The sequence below is a fragment of the Marmota monax genome, unplaced genomic scaffold, assembly GCF_021218885.2.
Source record: "Marmota monax isolate L192 unplaced genomic scaffold, Marmota_monax_Labrador192_F-V1.1 WCK01_AAM20220418_F8-fsc00010, whole genome shotgun sequence".
Taxonomy (NCBI): Eukaryota; Metazoa; Chordata; class Mammalia; order Rodentia; family Sciuridae; genus Marmota; species Marmota monax.
Genome location: NW_026692321.1, coordinates 15,897,811 through 15,913,572, shown reverse-complemented (window position 1 = coordinate 15,913,572; position 15,762 = coordinate 15,897,811).

Below are 15,762 nucleotides of genomic sequence, written 5' to 3'. Positions count from 1 at the left end.
AAAAGGAGCCTTAACTTCCAGTAAGACAACTTTCCTCCCCTGGGTGGTTTTAACAAGATGGCTGCCAACAGGTGAAAGCTCACTAATGTCAGATGTAATTAAAAAACCTTAATTCCGGAATCATTCTCTGCAGCATTCACAGTGTACCTTGCCCAGGGGCTGAAGCAGAGAAGCCTAACCAAGGCAGCAAATGATTTGCCTGTCCTGGAAGACAGCGATGGCTACACAGAAAGGTGATGACATATTGAGGCCATGTCCGGCAATGCAGTATGATGTCACAGGACCCATTTCTGATATTAGATTATAGCCTTCATCCTGCAAGGTCAGTATCTCATTCCTTGGCTTATTCATGTCCATTATGTACAAAAATCTGCAAACCAGAATTCAGTCCACAAGCCTTACCCAAGTGTACTGCGATATTTGCATCTTGGCCTCCTTGTAACACCAATCCTCCTGCTCTGCCACAGCTGTCAGAGTAATGGCTTTTTTCCCTTTTTATCTGGGTTGGCTTTATTCCCAGATTCCAAATGAAAGAGACAGCATTTTACTTGACCACCCCATTCCAACCGTTAAATATTGTGCCTTCAGGCTCCGATGCTCTAATGGTCGATTAAAGTTGATAACAGTCTGTCCAATTTCCATTTTTAACATTCAGTCTGCTGAAATTGTAATATTGTGAAAATCTGAAGTCTTCAGGACCTGCCTGAGAATCTGTCTGGATGTCAACACATAATAATAAACAAGGGAAAAAATAGTATTGTCAACAGACCTTCGCATTTGCAGAGCTTAGGTGGGCCACATGCCCTGGCCAAGTTAGTGTAAAGTTGAGGTAGATGTTAGATCAACTGGTCTACCAAATGGGGTATGCAGTAGAGCCTCTCACAGTGTTGTTTGCATCTGCAGAAGCCAAACATTCTCAAAAACTCTTTAAACCACCCAACAACATGTACATTGCCCTCCCTACCTGCCTTACCAAGGGATCAGTCTTTCTTGGTCTTATTAAGAGGCTTCCTTAGCTTGTTTGGCAGACATATAACTCATAGCTACTTGATTTTGTTGCTTGGGATGAAGGGTCGCAGAGATACAAACCTAATTAAAATATTTTCAGAAATCTAATTTCTCAGTGGATTGGAATAAAATAGTTTGAATCTTTTTTTCTCTCTTTTTGCTCCCCAACAAACAGTGAGTTTTCTTGAGCTTTAGAAAAATAGAACTAAAACCAAAGCTTCAGAGATGGATTTGTAGACCAGTAGAATTCTGAGATAAGCAGTTTGATCCCAATCTTCTATGTGATGGGAAAAAATAATAACTTCACCATGAGCCCTGCTCCCTGTATTGTAGTCTGCAGTCTTCACTCAGTTCCTTTCATTGTACAAGTCGGCTTGCCTTTCTTAGCCATGCTTGGATTCTTTCTCTGAACCTGAATGATCTCCCAGAGTTCTCATCTTTGGTAGGCTTGTCTCATTTTTTTCAATCAATTGCTCAGCTCTAGGATGCTTTTTTCATGTTGGGGAAGCAATTGCCCATTTGCTGAGCCTTTGCTGCTAAAGTAAGTGCAGATGAATCCTCCACACTCTGCCAAATTTATCACCACCGATAAATATGACATTTCTGTGAATGTGGCTTCAATCTCCCTTTCTAGCCAGGTTGAAATGAAGACTGGGGAATTTGAAGGGCCAAATATTTGGTTCTCTATGTTATTATCACATCATAGAGGCTGTGCTTCTTTTTTTTTAGACAAAAATCTTTACACCTAAAAGCGTGGATATTGTTGCTTAAACACCAGACCAGGATTTATTCTACCTCTGCCCAATAATAGGAACCCTAGCTCTGGCATACTTCATCCCTGTTGCTGGGGGAATTCTCTTGAAGGGACAGGAACATTCACATTTTCTCATAAATAATGGGTAGAAGAAGAGCAGGTAGAAATTAGCATTAAAAATTGATGTGACTAGAATTTCCTTTTCTCCTCTTTTCGGAGTATGGTAGCATAAAGACTTATCTTTATTGTTTTTTTTCTTCATGTTGCCGAAGATGCTGGTGTTCTCTGTTGATTGCTGGAATGATTTTGGACTTCATGGTGACCGTACTTCAGACTTACTTACTCAAGGTAAAAGAAATACTCCATCTCCCAGCACTGTCCTCATTTCTTATAATTAGCTATCAATATTCGCCTAGTAGAAATTTTAGATCATCAATTTTCTGCCTCCAAAACTTCTCTTTTACTTGCATGTTTGCTTTAGTCTCATAGATTTTCTTCTATCTCTCCAGAAACTCATGAAAAATTCTGGTATTTCAGATGCTAGTTATAATAATATAATAATAATAATAATAATAACAACAATATCAGCAGTTAACACCTGAATAGAACTTACAATTACAATGATTAACTCATTTCATCCTTATGACAACTCTTCGAGTAAGTGCTAATGTTCTTCCCATTGTACAGATGAAGAATCTGAAGCACAGATTGGTTAATTGGTTATGAAACTTGTCCAAGTTTGCATAAGCTTTCATGGGGGAAGTTGAGGTTTGAATACAGAAAGTGTGATTTGCGTATCTCCTCTTATCCTGTGGTTGAACTTCTAAAAAGCTCCTCTGATTTCTAGAACTTTGTCTGGGATGAGCGGCTGTCCTGAGATTGATGTTGGAATTTCTGAGTGATGGTATGGATCTCTGTGTGCCTCTGAGTTGTAGTACTACTCTAATTTCTGTTGGGTATGTTCTGCTTGTGAGAACTGATTATCCCTCCACATTCCTTGCAGGATGTGAACACTGGCTTTGGTATGAGCTTTGTGTTTTGTTACTTCAAAAAGTTCACAACCCACTGATTTCAATCCATTTTGAAGTGCCCTCTGTGATTCTTTTTTTTCTTTTTTTTAATTTTTTTTTATTGGTTGTTCAAAACATTACAAAGCTCTTGACATATCATATTTCATACATTAGATTCAAGTGGGTTATGAATTCTTTAAGGTGATGCTTGATCATGCAAAGTGAGTGGGAAAGAGAAATTACAATAGGAGTTTGGAAGAAAATAGAAAATAATTAGAATAATAAGTAGAAGAAAGCCAGGGGTAAAAAACCTGTTATGCAATGTCTTCTGAATTGGATAATTTATAGGAAAATGTTTGAAAATCTTTCAGTGCTCTCTGGTGGGAGGTGTCATTATCATGATAATTTTTGTATTTGTTTTATTATTCTCACCTGGGGATTCTAATTTCTGCCAAGGTTGAACCCAAAAATAAATCTGTAAGTAGACTGGAAATCCTGAAGACTCAGGTGCTGTTGAACAACCGTGAGGTGTGGGAGCTGTTTCCTTGAGGCTTCTTCCTTTATAGATCCAGGGATCATTCAGTCTGGTTCCCAAAGGATCAATCAGAAGCAGAAAGAAAAGATACACCTCTGTAAAGATCTGGTGAGGGGAAGGTCCAATTCCCAAATCAAGGCCAAGCTCCATCAGTTCAAATTATAGGGAAAAGATACACGCCACCCAAACAGAACAATTCCAACCTGGCAAAGGGTTAGAGGGAGCCAGAAACACTCTTGCAAATATAGCAGAGAAAGAGGAGAGGCTGGAGAAAAAAATAGGCCAAGTAATAAGTGCAAAAGGGATTGAAGCTAGTAATGACTCAAAAATGGCTGAGCTGCCGAACCTATTTAAAAATCCTCTTAAAAACAGAAGCAGAGAAGAAAAGAAACATGGACAGGAGTGGCACCGGGATGACCTTGAAGAATAATTAAACCAAAACCAAGTGAGGGGCTATTTTGCAGCTCAGAACATAGAGAAATCAGTATTGGATGGCAGGATTCTGAAGGCATTAAGGGAGCTTGTGCTCTCTAAGCTAATTAGTTCACACACAGTTATTTTGGGGAAAACTAATAGGGATCTAAGGATGCTAAGAAGAGAAGGGAGAGTAAAAGGTGGTTTAATCTTGAACCAAGATAGAAGACTTATGGAAATGCAGTTCAATACAGCTAATGTCAACACGCAATGGGGGATGTGGAGGAGGGACCCCAGCATCCAGAGGGTAATGGGATCATTGGCAAGAACCATGATTGATTTTTTTTTTTCAAGAACAAAGCTGGTCCAACAATTGATTTTTTCTTGTGCACAGGAATTGGCTGAATTTTAAAAGATAGCACAAATCTTTGAACTTTGCTCACACATTTGGCACCGGGGTTCACATCTCTTATTTCAAAGGTAGGGTAGCTTTGCTGAATGGTGTCTTACCACATGGTTTGAGAATGGCCGAAAGATCACAGCAAAGGTGAGGTAGATGTCAGTTTATCTAGCTCATGGTTAAGTGAATAATAAATAACTCAAGTTAATGAAACTTTCAGGTGAATCTCCATTGGAGAATTTTAAAAGATTCTTCGGGGATGTGAAATCTTGAACAATGAGATTAGGAAGATGGGAAATAAGACTTGACTAACAGTAAATCTAGATACTGTGTTAATAATGTCATTGCATTTGAAAAGATTCTTGCCTTGCATGGAGAATTGATATGCATAAGTTCTCGTGTTCCTTACATGTTTGGTATTTTATAATTCTAAAATTATGATAGTGGTATCATAATTTTTGAACAGGGAGGGGAGTAAGCAAACAGGCTATGTGGAATTTTATTTGGAATACCAAAGGAGGAGGAGGAGCTATCCCTGGATATGGTAGGTCATAGACTCCTCAATACTCTTCTTTCTTTATCTCACATTCTGCCTCAGTTCTGAAATTTAAAGTGTTGTTTCTATGGTCTTGGTGGTCTCAGAGTCTTGTACCTTTAATCCTATAACTATGTTGCATCTGACTCATATATGCTTATTATTCCCCAAATGAGCCTGACTTCTTTGAGGTAGAGTCTACTCTGAGAGTGCAGTACCAGTGAAATGTTAAGCCTATAGAGACCCAAAGAAATCCATTATCTAGTATTGATACAGCTTGATTTAGAAACCCTCACAAGGATGACTAAAACTATAGGATGATGATTTAGTGGAATGGAAACATAATCAACTTGGATGAAATGAAAGACAAGGTCATAGATGAAATAGAATGTCCTGGCTCATGACACTCCAAGAATCCTTGTCCCTGTATGATGTCATTGCCTTGGAAGCCCTTGAAACAGTCTTTTCCATTGTGTAGATGAGAATATTGAAGCCAACATCAGCTCTGATACATAAATATCTTGAAAATTGTCATTTATATACTTACAACAAGAGGAAAGGTGAACAAATGGAAAATCAGCAACTTTTCTTAGACTTCTCAGAAAATGAGGTTGCAGAGTAAGCCATCACTTTGGAGATATAGGTGAACACCAAAAAAATCCCAGATGAAATCTGCTTATCTGGAGTAAAAGTCATACAAGTGGTAAATATGATGAATGTATGGAGGTTGACTATAGACAAATGTAAAACTGAAAACCCACAGTCTTAGAGGGTGTCCTATGTTTCTATGGGTTTTACTTCTATGAACCCTAACAGGTTTCATAGTGAAGAATCAAGAGAGATCTCATGACTCTAGCAGGTGGAGATGGAAAGTTGCCATTATGAAATCAATCCAAAGTATCCTCCATAAAAACAGGCTCTTTTCCAGGGATAAAGACTTACACAGTGACTTATCTCACCTGGATGGAGAGCATTTATCTGACTTCAGAGCCTTACCTTCTTGTCTTACCAGGGAGGAAAAAAGGTTAAAAACAGCTATGAATGTCACCACCCAGGGACACAGACTTACCCAAATCCTGAGATTTAGTTATAATATTATTCCTTCGTATCTTATTATACTAACACGGCTCCAATATAACATTGGATTATAGCTGAAAGAGCAAGATGCAGACTCCATCCAAGACAGAACAGATGGAAAACCCAGAAGACAAGAGGGGAGATGAAAACAAGGTGGGATTTGAGGTCTCCATTATCTATAGATAGAACAAACATTAAACACAGGGTAACTTCTAGCCCGGTTAATGCATAACCTCAAATTAAAAGCCAATTTACCTCTGTTACTATTGTCCTACATGTCATTCCTGACTTTACTAAACACTACAAGACGTGCTGAAAATCAAAGAAAAAAATAGAGACAAAATTAGCATCAGAGCAAGTACAGCAGTATCAGATAACATGTAAGAACAGAGAGGTGGAGACATTGAGAATCAAAGGGAAGTGTAAATCAAAAATACTGTAATGCAAATGAAGAATGGCCTCCGTGGGCTCATAAGTAGACTGGATGCAACCAAGGTAAGAATCAGTGAGCCTGAAATATATCAATAGAAAATTTCCAACCTGAAATGCAAAGAGAAAAAAGAATTAAAAAAAAAAAAAACACAACAGAGCAGACATCCAAAACCAAGGACCAATTTCAAAAGGTGAACATGGACCTAACTAGAATACCAGAAAGAGGAGAATGAGAATGAAGCTAAATAAATATTTGAAGTAATAATGACCAAGATACTGAACTACAAACACATGAATCCCATAGAATATCAAGCAGGAGAAATAAAAAAATTCTACACATGGATATATATTTAAACTATAAGAACCAAAGAGGTAGAAAAGTCTTGAAAGAAGTCAGAGGAAAGAAAATGTCCCCTTATTTATAAAAGAATGTGGCTAAGACTATGGCAGACTTCTTGTCAGAACTACACAAGCAAAAAGAGAGTGGAGATCAAATGTCGAAAGAAGAAATACCAATCTACAATTCTAAATCCAGGGAAATTATCCTTCAAAATTGAAGAAGAAATAAAGACTTAGGAAAACAAATCTGAGAGAAATTATCATTGGTAAAGCTTCTCTGCAAGACAAGAAAAAAGTTAAAAGAAGTTGTTCAAGGGTAAGAAACATTATCTAGGACAGAAACCCATAAAATTCTTTATGTCTTATTCTTAATTGATCTTAAAGGTAACTACATGCTGAGTTTATGGCTTCTGGATAAACAAAGTAAATAACAGTGATGTTACAAGAGACAAGTACGAGGAATAGAAAATACTGTTATAAAGCACCTTTACTGAATGTGAAGCAGTACACTGTTATTTGAAAGTAGGATTAGATTAAAGATGTGCCCCTTGAACTCTAGGGCAACCACTAATTTTTAAAAAAGAATAGTTGATCTACAAAGAAAGAAGATAGACTTGAATCATGTAATAAATTTGATTAAAATCAGAAAAGTCACAGAAAGAGGGGACAAAAAATAAAGAACAAGTGTAATGAATAGAAACAGTTACAAAGATGGTAGATATTAATTCAGTAGTATCAATAATCACATTAAGTGTCAGTGGTCTAAACATACAAATCTAAAGACAGAGCTTGTCAGACTGCCAAAAAACCAAAATCAAAACAAACAACAGCAACAACAAAAAACCCCACTCAAATATATTTGTAAGAAAGCCATTTTCAATATAATTACTCTGATAGTTTCCAGCAAAGGAAATGAGCAGGAAGAGAGAGCTTAAAGTGTGCAAGATCTTACAGAGCATTATTATCCAGAATATATAAAAAACTCAAAAACTTTAACACTGAAAAAACAAATAATCCAATTATTAAATGAGCAAAAACAACTAATCAGACACTTCTCAAAAGAAGAAATACAGTCAACAAATATGTGAAAAAATATTTAACACCTGTAGCAACTAGAGAAATGCAAATCAAAACTACATTGAGATTTCATCTCTAGACATAATGGTAATTATTAAGTATATAAATAATGTGTTGGTAAGGATGTTGGTGAGGATTTCAGGGAATAGGTGCACTCATACATTGTTGGTGGGACTGCAAATGAGTGCAAGCACTCTGGAAAACAGAGATTCCTCAGCAAACTAGGAATGGAGCCACCATATGACCCAGCTATCCCACTGCTTGGTATGTATCCCAAAGGATATAAAATCAGCATACTATAGGGATACAGTCACATCAGTATTCATAAAAATTTCATTCTCAATAGCCAAGCTTTGGAACCAACCTATGTGCCCTTCAAAAGATGAACGGATAAAGAAAATATGGTATATGTGCATAATGGAGTATTACTCAGTCATGAATAAGAATGAAATTATGGCATTTGCTGGTAAATGAGTGGAACTATAGACTATCATGCTAAACGAAATAAATCAGATCCAAAACATCAAATGTTTACTCTGATATGCAGAAGCTAGTCCAATATAAGGCAGGGAGAAAGTAATGAAAAAAGTGCATGATTGGAGGTGGGATGGAATTCCATTAAAATAGAAGAAATATGGATGGACTAGATGAAGGATATTGATGGGGAGGGACGAGGGTTGGGATAAGGGAAGCATAGTGGAATGAGTTTCACCTAACTTTCCTATGTACATATATGAATATTCCACAGTCAATCTCACCATTATGTACATTCACAAGGCACTAATTAAAAATAAACTAAGTAAATAGCAGAAAGATTAGTAGAGCAGAGGGAAGGCCAGGGAGGGAGATGGGAAGGAAAGCTGAAAGTACTGGGGACTAAATTAGAGCAAATTATTTTCCATGCTTTTACATTTATGCCAAAATATTATGCATAACCTAAAAGAATCAATATAAAAGTAAAGGGATAGAAAAAGATATACTATGTCAATATTAACCAAAAGACAGCTGTAATAACAATAGCAATTTCAAATCAGACTACAGAGCAAGTAGAATTGTTGGGAATGATAAGGGACAGTATATAATGATTAAATAGTGAATTCTGCAAGAAGATGTAATAATCATATTGCAACTAACAAAAGAGTGCAACATACATGAGGAAAACTTGTAGAATTTTAAGCAGAAATGGACAAATTAATTATGACAATTGGAGACTTGACCACTCTTTTTCGGTCTTATTGAAAGATCAAGCAGGTTTTGATTTGCATTTCTCTAATTGCTAGTGATGATGAACATTTTTTCATGTATTTGTTGAAGATTTCATCTCACTCCAGTCAGAATGCCAGCTATTATGCATACAAACAACAATAAGTGTTGGCGAGGATATGGGGAAAAATGCACACTCATCCATTGCTGATGGGACTGCAAATTGGTACAACCAATAAGGAAAGCAGCATGGAGATTTCTTGGAAAATTTGGAATGGAACCACCATTTGACCCAACTGTTCCTCTCCTCGGTCTATACCCAAAGGACTTAAAAACTGCATACCATAGGGACAGAGCCACATCAATGTTTATAGCAGCACAAATCACAATAGCTAAATAGCTGTGGAACCAACCTAGATGCCCTTCAATAGATAAATGGATAAGAAAATGTGGCATATATACACAATGGAATATTACTCAGCAATAAAAGAGAATAAAATCATGGCATTTGCAGATAAATGGATGACATTGGAGAAGATAATGCTAAGTGAAGTTAGCCAATCCAAAAAAAATGGCAAATGATATAAGGTGACTGACTCATAGTTGGGTAGGGAGAAGGGAGCATGAGAGGAATAGACGAACTCTAGATAGGGTAGAGGGGTTGGAGGGGAAGGGAAGGGGTATGGGATAATTAATGATGGTGGGTGAGATGATCATTATTATCCAAAGTACAGTTATGGGGACACGAATTGATGTGCATATACTATGTACAACCAGAGATATGAAAAATTGGGCTCTATATATTTAATAAAAATTGTAATGCATTCTGCAGTCATATATAAATAAAAAAAGAAAGATCAAGCAGGCAAAAAATTAGTAGGATATAATAGACCTGAACAGCACCATCAACTTGATCAAACTGACATTAATAAAAGAGCCCATCCAATAACAATATTATACACGTTTTTCTCAAATTCATGTAGAACATTCCTCAGATAGACTATGTTCTGAGTTCTCAGATGTACCTTCACAAGTTTAGAATAACAAAACTCAGACCAAGTATTCTTAGATCACAATGAAATTAAACTAGAAATCAATAACAGAAAAACAGCTGGAAAATACATTTGGAAATTAAACAAAATACTCATAAATAACCCATGAGTGAAGAAGTCTCAAGAGAAATTAAAAACTGCTTTGAACTAAATGAAAAAGAAAATCAACTTTACCAAAATTCGTAGGATTTGGTGACAGCAGTGCCTGGAGGGAAGTTTCTAGCATCCAATGCCTCTGCTAGAAAAGAATAACAATCTTAAATCAATAATCTAGGTCTTGACTTTAGGAAACTAGAGAAAAAAGAACAGTCAGAGGCTAAAACAATCAGAAAAAAAGAAAGAGTAAAAATTAGGGTAGAAATCAATAGAATTGATGACAGGAGAACAATAGGGAAAAAAAACAATGAAACTAAAACCTGGATCCTTGAAAATATCAATAAGATTGATAGAACATGTAGTCAGGTTGAAAAAGAAAGGTGGGCCAAGTCATTAAAATCAGAAATAAAACAAGGTGATTCTATCAACATTAAAAGAATAATAAATCAATACATGTAGAATACTACGCCCACAAATCAAGGTCTCAGAAAGATAAATAGATAATATGAATAATTCTGTATCTATTAAAAAACTAATACTGTTTCAAAAATAAAAGAAAGCACCAGGCCCAGACAGTTTCACAGGATGATTCTACCAAGTGCTTAACATTGAAATTATACTAGTTTCCCACAACCTCATCAGAAAAGCAGAAGCAGAAGAAACACTTCTAACTCGTTCTATGAGGCCAGCATTACCCAAATAACAAAACCAGATGAAGGGATTATTAAAAAAGGGAAACCCCAGGTGGTTCAACACTGGAAAAGTAATTGATGTCATCCAATACATTGAAAGATGAAGAAAAATCATATGATAATATAAATTGTTATGAAAAAAGCACTTGATCAAATCTGACAATCATTCATGATATAAACTGTAGGTAAACTGGTATTAAAGAAAAACTTTAATTGGATGAAGAATTTCTTCAAAAATCCTACAGTAGACATTATAATGTGACAGTGAGAAACAGGATGTTTTCCATACCAAATGAGAACAAGTCAAGAATGTCCGTCCAGGCTTATCTCTATTTATCTTTGTATTGAAGTATTAGCTAGTGCAGTGAGACAAGAAAAGGAAATAAACTTCTACATCCTGGGCAGAAAAAGAACTATTTTTGTTCACTGATGACATGATTCCCTATGAAGAGAGTTCTGCGAAGAGTTGAAAACCAAACTGAAACCTTCTGGCTAAGAAGTGAATGTACCAAAGTCACAGAACATGAGTCAAATGCTTTTTTATATATCAGCAATGAATAATTGAAATTTTAAAAATCATTTGTAGTAACACTCCAAAATTAAATGCTTAGGTATAAATACAGAAAAGTATATAAGATCTATACATGGAAATCTATAAATAAAAGATGTCTGTGCTTATGAGTTGGAAACACAAGTTAGGGGGCAAATTAAGGAGAGGGATGAGATTAAGCCATTTTTAGATCCTCAGGCCAAAAAACAAAAACAAAACAAAACGCCCTTTAATTTGAGGAACTAGATTTTGCGGCCTTTTTAACAAAAACAACTTAAAAAAATTAGTCAGTGAATTGTCTTATTTGTTAAAAGGAAATGCATGCTCAGGGTGAGAATTTCAAGCAGTATAAAATGTTATGGAAATAAAGCTTTCCTTCATTTTAAGAAACAGCTACAGTTATCAATGTTGAGCATATTTTTGCAGAAGTGTCTAAACATACACAATCTTGTCAGAAGGTACATCAGTGTGTGGCTAAGGATGTTAAGAAGAATGCTGACTGCCCAATTTGCGGAATCTTCATAAGCCATACATATGTGTTTTACTTTTTAGTTCGCTTCATTGTAATTTCAGAGTTAACAAATTCATAGTTAACTGGTAAATACTAATATTATAGTTAATCTCTACAATTTATGGTTTCTATTGTCCTCTATTCATGTTGAGTGAATAAATCCAAGAGTGGTATCGGGATTGAGAAGGCTTGGCCTGTTTTTCTAAAGTAAAAACAATGGAGTTTTTAGATGTGAGTGTGTACAAGGAGTTAGGAAAAGAGAAAACATCTAGAAAAGATCCTTCTTCTAGGAGAGAAGGAAGGACGGTGTTCCTCTCTTGGTCTGTCTCCAGGATAGCTTATGGGTGTGCCAAGGGTTGTGCCCAGACTGTAAGGTCATCCCTATGGACATCACTAATCCAGAAAGTTATTAGGAGCAATCAGAGTCTTAAACTGCAGCAAGGCTTTAGAACCTAGCATTGCGTTTTGAGGCCTGAGCCTGTGTAATTTTTCAGTTTGCTTATACTTGGGGAAATTCTGCATCAAAAAGATCTCTCTGTCTCCCCACTTGAAGTCTCTTTGTGTCCTTCATTCAGCATTGTGAGCGAGAAGTGAAAAATGACATGTTCAGGAAGTGCTAACACATTCTTATAGTCATTATTTTCATTGACAATAATATCTGGTCTTCAGAAAAACCCATTCTGTCTTTCTATTTACCATGTTTTGATTTTTTTTTTTTTTTTTTGCAAACCATCATGAGCATTTCACACTTAGGAAATCAAATTGCATGCCATTTTAATGAACTTAACAAATCAGTCCTGTCAGGAGGAGTGGTATATGCAAGAATGAACTATTTGGCAATACTGGTGCGTGACGGTTGCCTTGACCATTGTCATAATGGGGACTTTCTCCTGGGAATTCTGCATGCTCTGTGGTTGAAGCAAACATGAACCTCTTCTCTCAGTCATGCCACAAGCATTAGTGTGGGGCCCTCAGGCACAGTGCTCCCTGCTGAGGCCAGGCTGAAGCTAGGTTTGGAGGAGAGGAAGGCACAAGTCATTGGAGAACTGCTTTCTGATGCCCTGAAGACTTTACAACTTAGGAAGCGACACTGACCACTGAAAGAATCTTAAAAGCATTATCTCAACAAAAATCAAGTCATGCTTCAAAAGCAGGTAGTACCTCAAATGGTGTGGGAATCTGGATGTAGAGAGAAGCTTGGGGGATGTGGTTGGAAGACATCGCACTGCTCAGGGGTCCCCAGGGAAACTTTTGTTTTGTGATTGTCAGGCTGTCCTCAATGCTCTATTCAGAGGCTTCCAGTAGCAAGGTCGTGTTCCCAAATGCTCTGCTTTTGGAGTTTAGCCAGATGTGGCCACTAGCTTTGCTGGGAATTTGCTCAGAATCAGGTGCCCTTTGGCTTAGTGACATTTCCTGGAATGTGGCACTCTGTCTGTACAGTCACATGCAGCCACTGACAGGAAACCCAGGAGGATTCTGGTGGTTCTTGCGTTTTACCCTAACAGGCTTGAAAAACAGTATGCCTGTCTTTCCAGACGATGCTGGCCTTCATCTTTCTGCTCCTCTTGTTTTGGTGAAGATAATATAATTGTTATTTTTGGTTCTCATCCTTCTCATCAGAGGAGTTATTGTGTTTTCTCCGCCTTGTAAAGAATGCCTCGGACTGTTCCGAAATAGCATGATCTGAGGCCAGTTGTCCATCATATCTGTGGATGTGTGAGAGGGCAGGCTCGGTGAGTCAGATGCCTCCCGTCACCAAATGAATCACCAGGAAACCTTATTAGGAATTTTCCAGTGACAGGCTCAAATATATTTACTTGACATTACTAGGTTCTTGTGACTTGAGCTGGCTCATCTCAGAAAGCAGAAGGGTGATGTTGAGCGCTGCCAGCTGTCTTTGTTTGCCTGTTCTGGGGAGCTCACGGCTGTGGGAGCATTAATCTGTTACCAATGCATTTGTATAGTATAAAGTTCAGAGTGGGAAGGGAGCTTGATGCATGTAAGCCATACTACAGCTTCCAGGTGGGAGACTGCTCCTTTCTCCACACTAAAATATTAGATAAGGGCCTACAGCTTATGTCACGCCTACACTGTGCCAGGCACAGTGCTTCACGCTTAACTCTTAACATGTGACCCTCACGTTACTCCCTGTCTCATAGATGACAAAACTGAGGAGAAGCATAAAGACGGCTGACTTAGTTAATTTACCTAGTACACAAACATGAGAATGAGCAGCAAAATCACCTATACTCAGTCTCCAAGGGAGATGTCTAGTTAGTTACTCTTTGGAAATGCTCAATGGAGGTTCATTTTAAAGAGCTCAGTTCAGGTTTATTATCCTTAAGAAGGGTGTGCTGCATATGGGGTGTGGACTGATTAAATCATCACTGAAGCTGTTTGAGGACTGAGAGGCTTTGATTCACTCTTCATCTCTTTCTCCTTCCTTCAAAAGCACAATAATTCACTAACTTTTTATCCACCGTCCACAATCCCATTAAAACATTTGCCATCAAAGTTTCCATTTTTATCTGTGGGCTCATATACAACCATTATTTCTGTGTTTCTCAAATTGGACACTTGTTATTTGCCTCCAAACTGGTGTTCGTGTATGATTAAGCTGTTTTTGCATGTTATAAGGTTACCCTGGGAATTGACGTTTTCCTGCTCTGTGACATCAATAAAACTCAGCTATATTCAGTACCAAACACAAAGAGATGGCTTTGTTGTTCCTTCACTAAGATCTTCACCCTTGCACTAATACAGTTTGATTAAGACAAGTTCAGCTCATGCAGCCTTTTTCATGTATCTCTATGGGCCTTAGTTTTGATCTCTGTAAAACAGGGATTGTTACGAAACAGATGGGTCCCATCAGCTCAATGCTGTTGTGAGGACAAAAGAAGATCTATCTATCTATCTACCTTTCTGTCTATCTATCAATCTATGAATAAATGTGCTTTCAGCGAACTTGGGATATATACTATTTTAAGGTCTCATTGGCAATAGTGCCATTAGCCCTTCTCTTTTGGGCTCCTGCCTTTTCCTACTTACACTCTGGACTCAGAAACATTGTTACATCTCTCTGAAGCCTTCCACGACTCACTCCATATATTAGTTTGCTAGGCCTGCTGTATCTATCCCCACAGCCAGGAAGACCTACACCATAGATGTTTACATCCTCACAATTCCAGGGTCTGGAAGTCTGACGTCACAGTTACTGTAAGGTTGTTTTCTTCTGAGCCCTCACTCCTTGGCATGTAGATGGCTGTTTTACCTGTGTCTTCACATGATTGCCCTCTGTGTGCATCTGTGTCCTGATCTTTTCCTATAAGGATATCAGCCATATTGGATTAGGGCACAATCATAGGAATTTCAGGGATTTGGGGGGTAACAAAATTCAGATGATAACACTCCATTACTTTCTTTTTTCATTTCCCATCTTTCTAAGATTCTCTTGCTGTGGGTTTCACAGCATCCTTTATTTTTCCCCACCATGGCATGTACCACTGCTATAATTTCTTATTTACTTGTTCACATTTCATGTTAGACTCTACTAAATCAGACTAGATCCCTTTGCTGTTCTCTTTGTATCATTTCTTCCTGAGGCCAATGAATCCCTATAAACTCTTGAATATTTGTTGTGATTGAGTTCTTATACTATGTGAAGTAAAGCCAAATATTTATTCCCTATTTATCATGTCTCAGATAATTGATATGCCTTACTTTATGTAAAAATAAGGAGTTCTGTGGGGTAGATACTGTTGCTAAAACCCTTGTTTTATAGTTGAGGAATTTGAAGCATAGGGAGGTGGAATAATTGACTTAAGGACAAAGAGGACATGATACTGGTGAAGGTGGGACTTGAACCCAGGAAGTACGGCTTCTGAGCCTTCATGCTTAAATAAACTGAGATGTTTCTTGGCAGAGCAATAGTGTGTTTTATAGTTTTCCCAGCTTTTCTGAGCTTGGCCTATGCCTCCGTGTAACCCATGTCCTAAGTAAAAGAATTTTTCACAGTTGTATCAGAGTGACAACATGGAGAATCAAGCAAGTTGTGGGGAGAGAAACAGCAGGGGGATT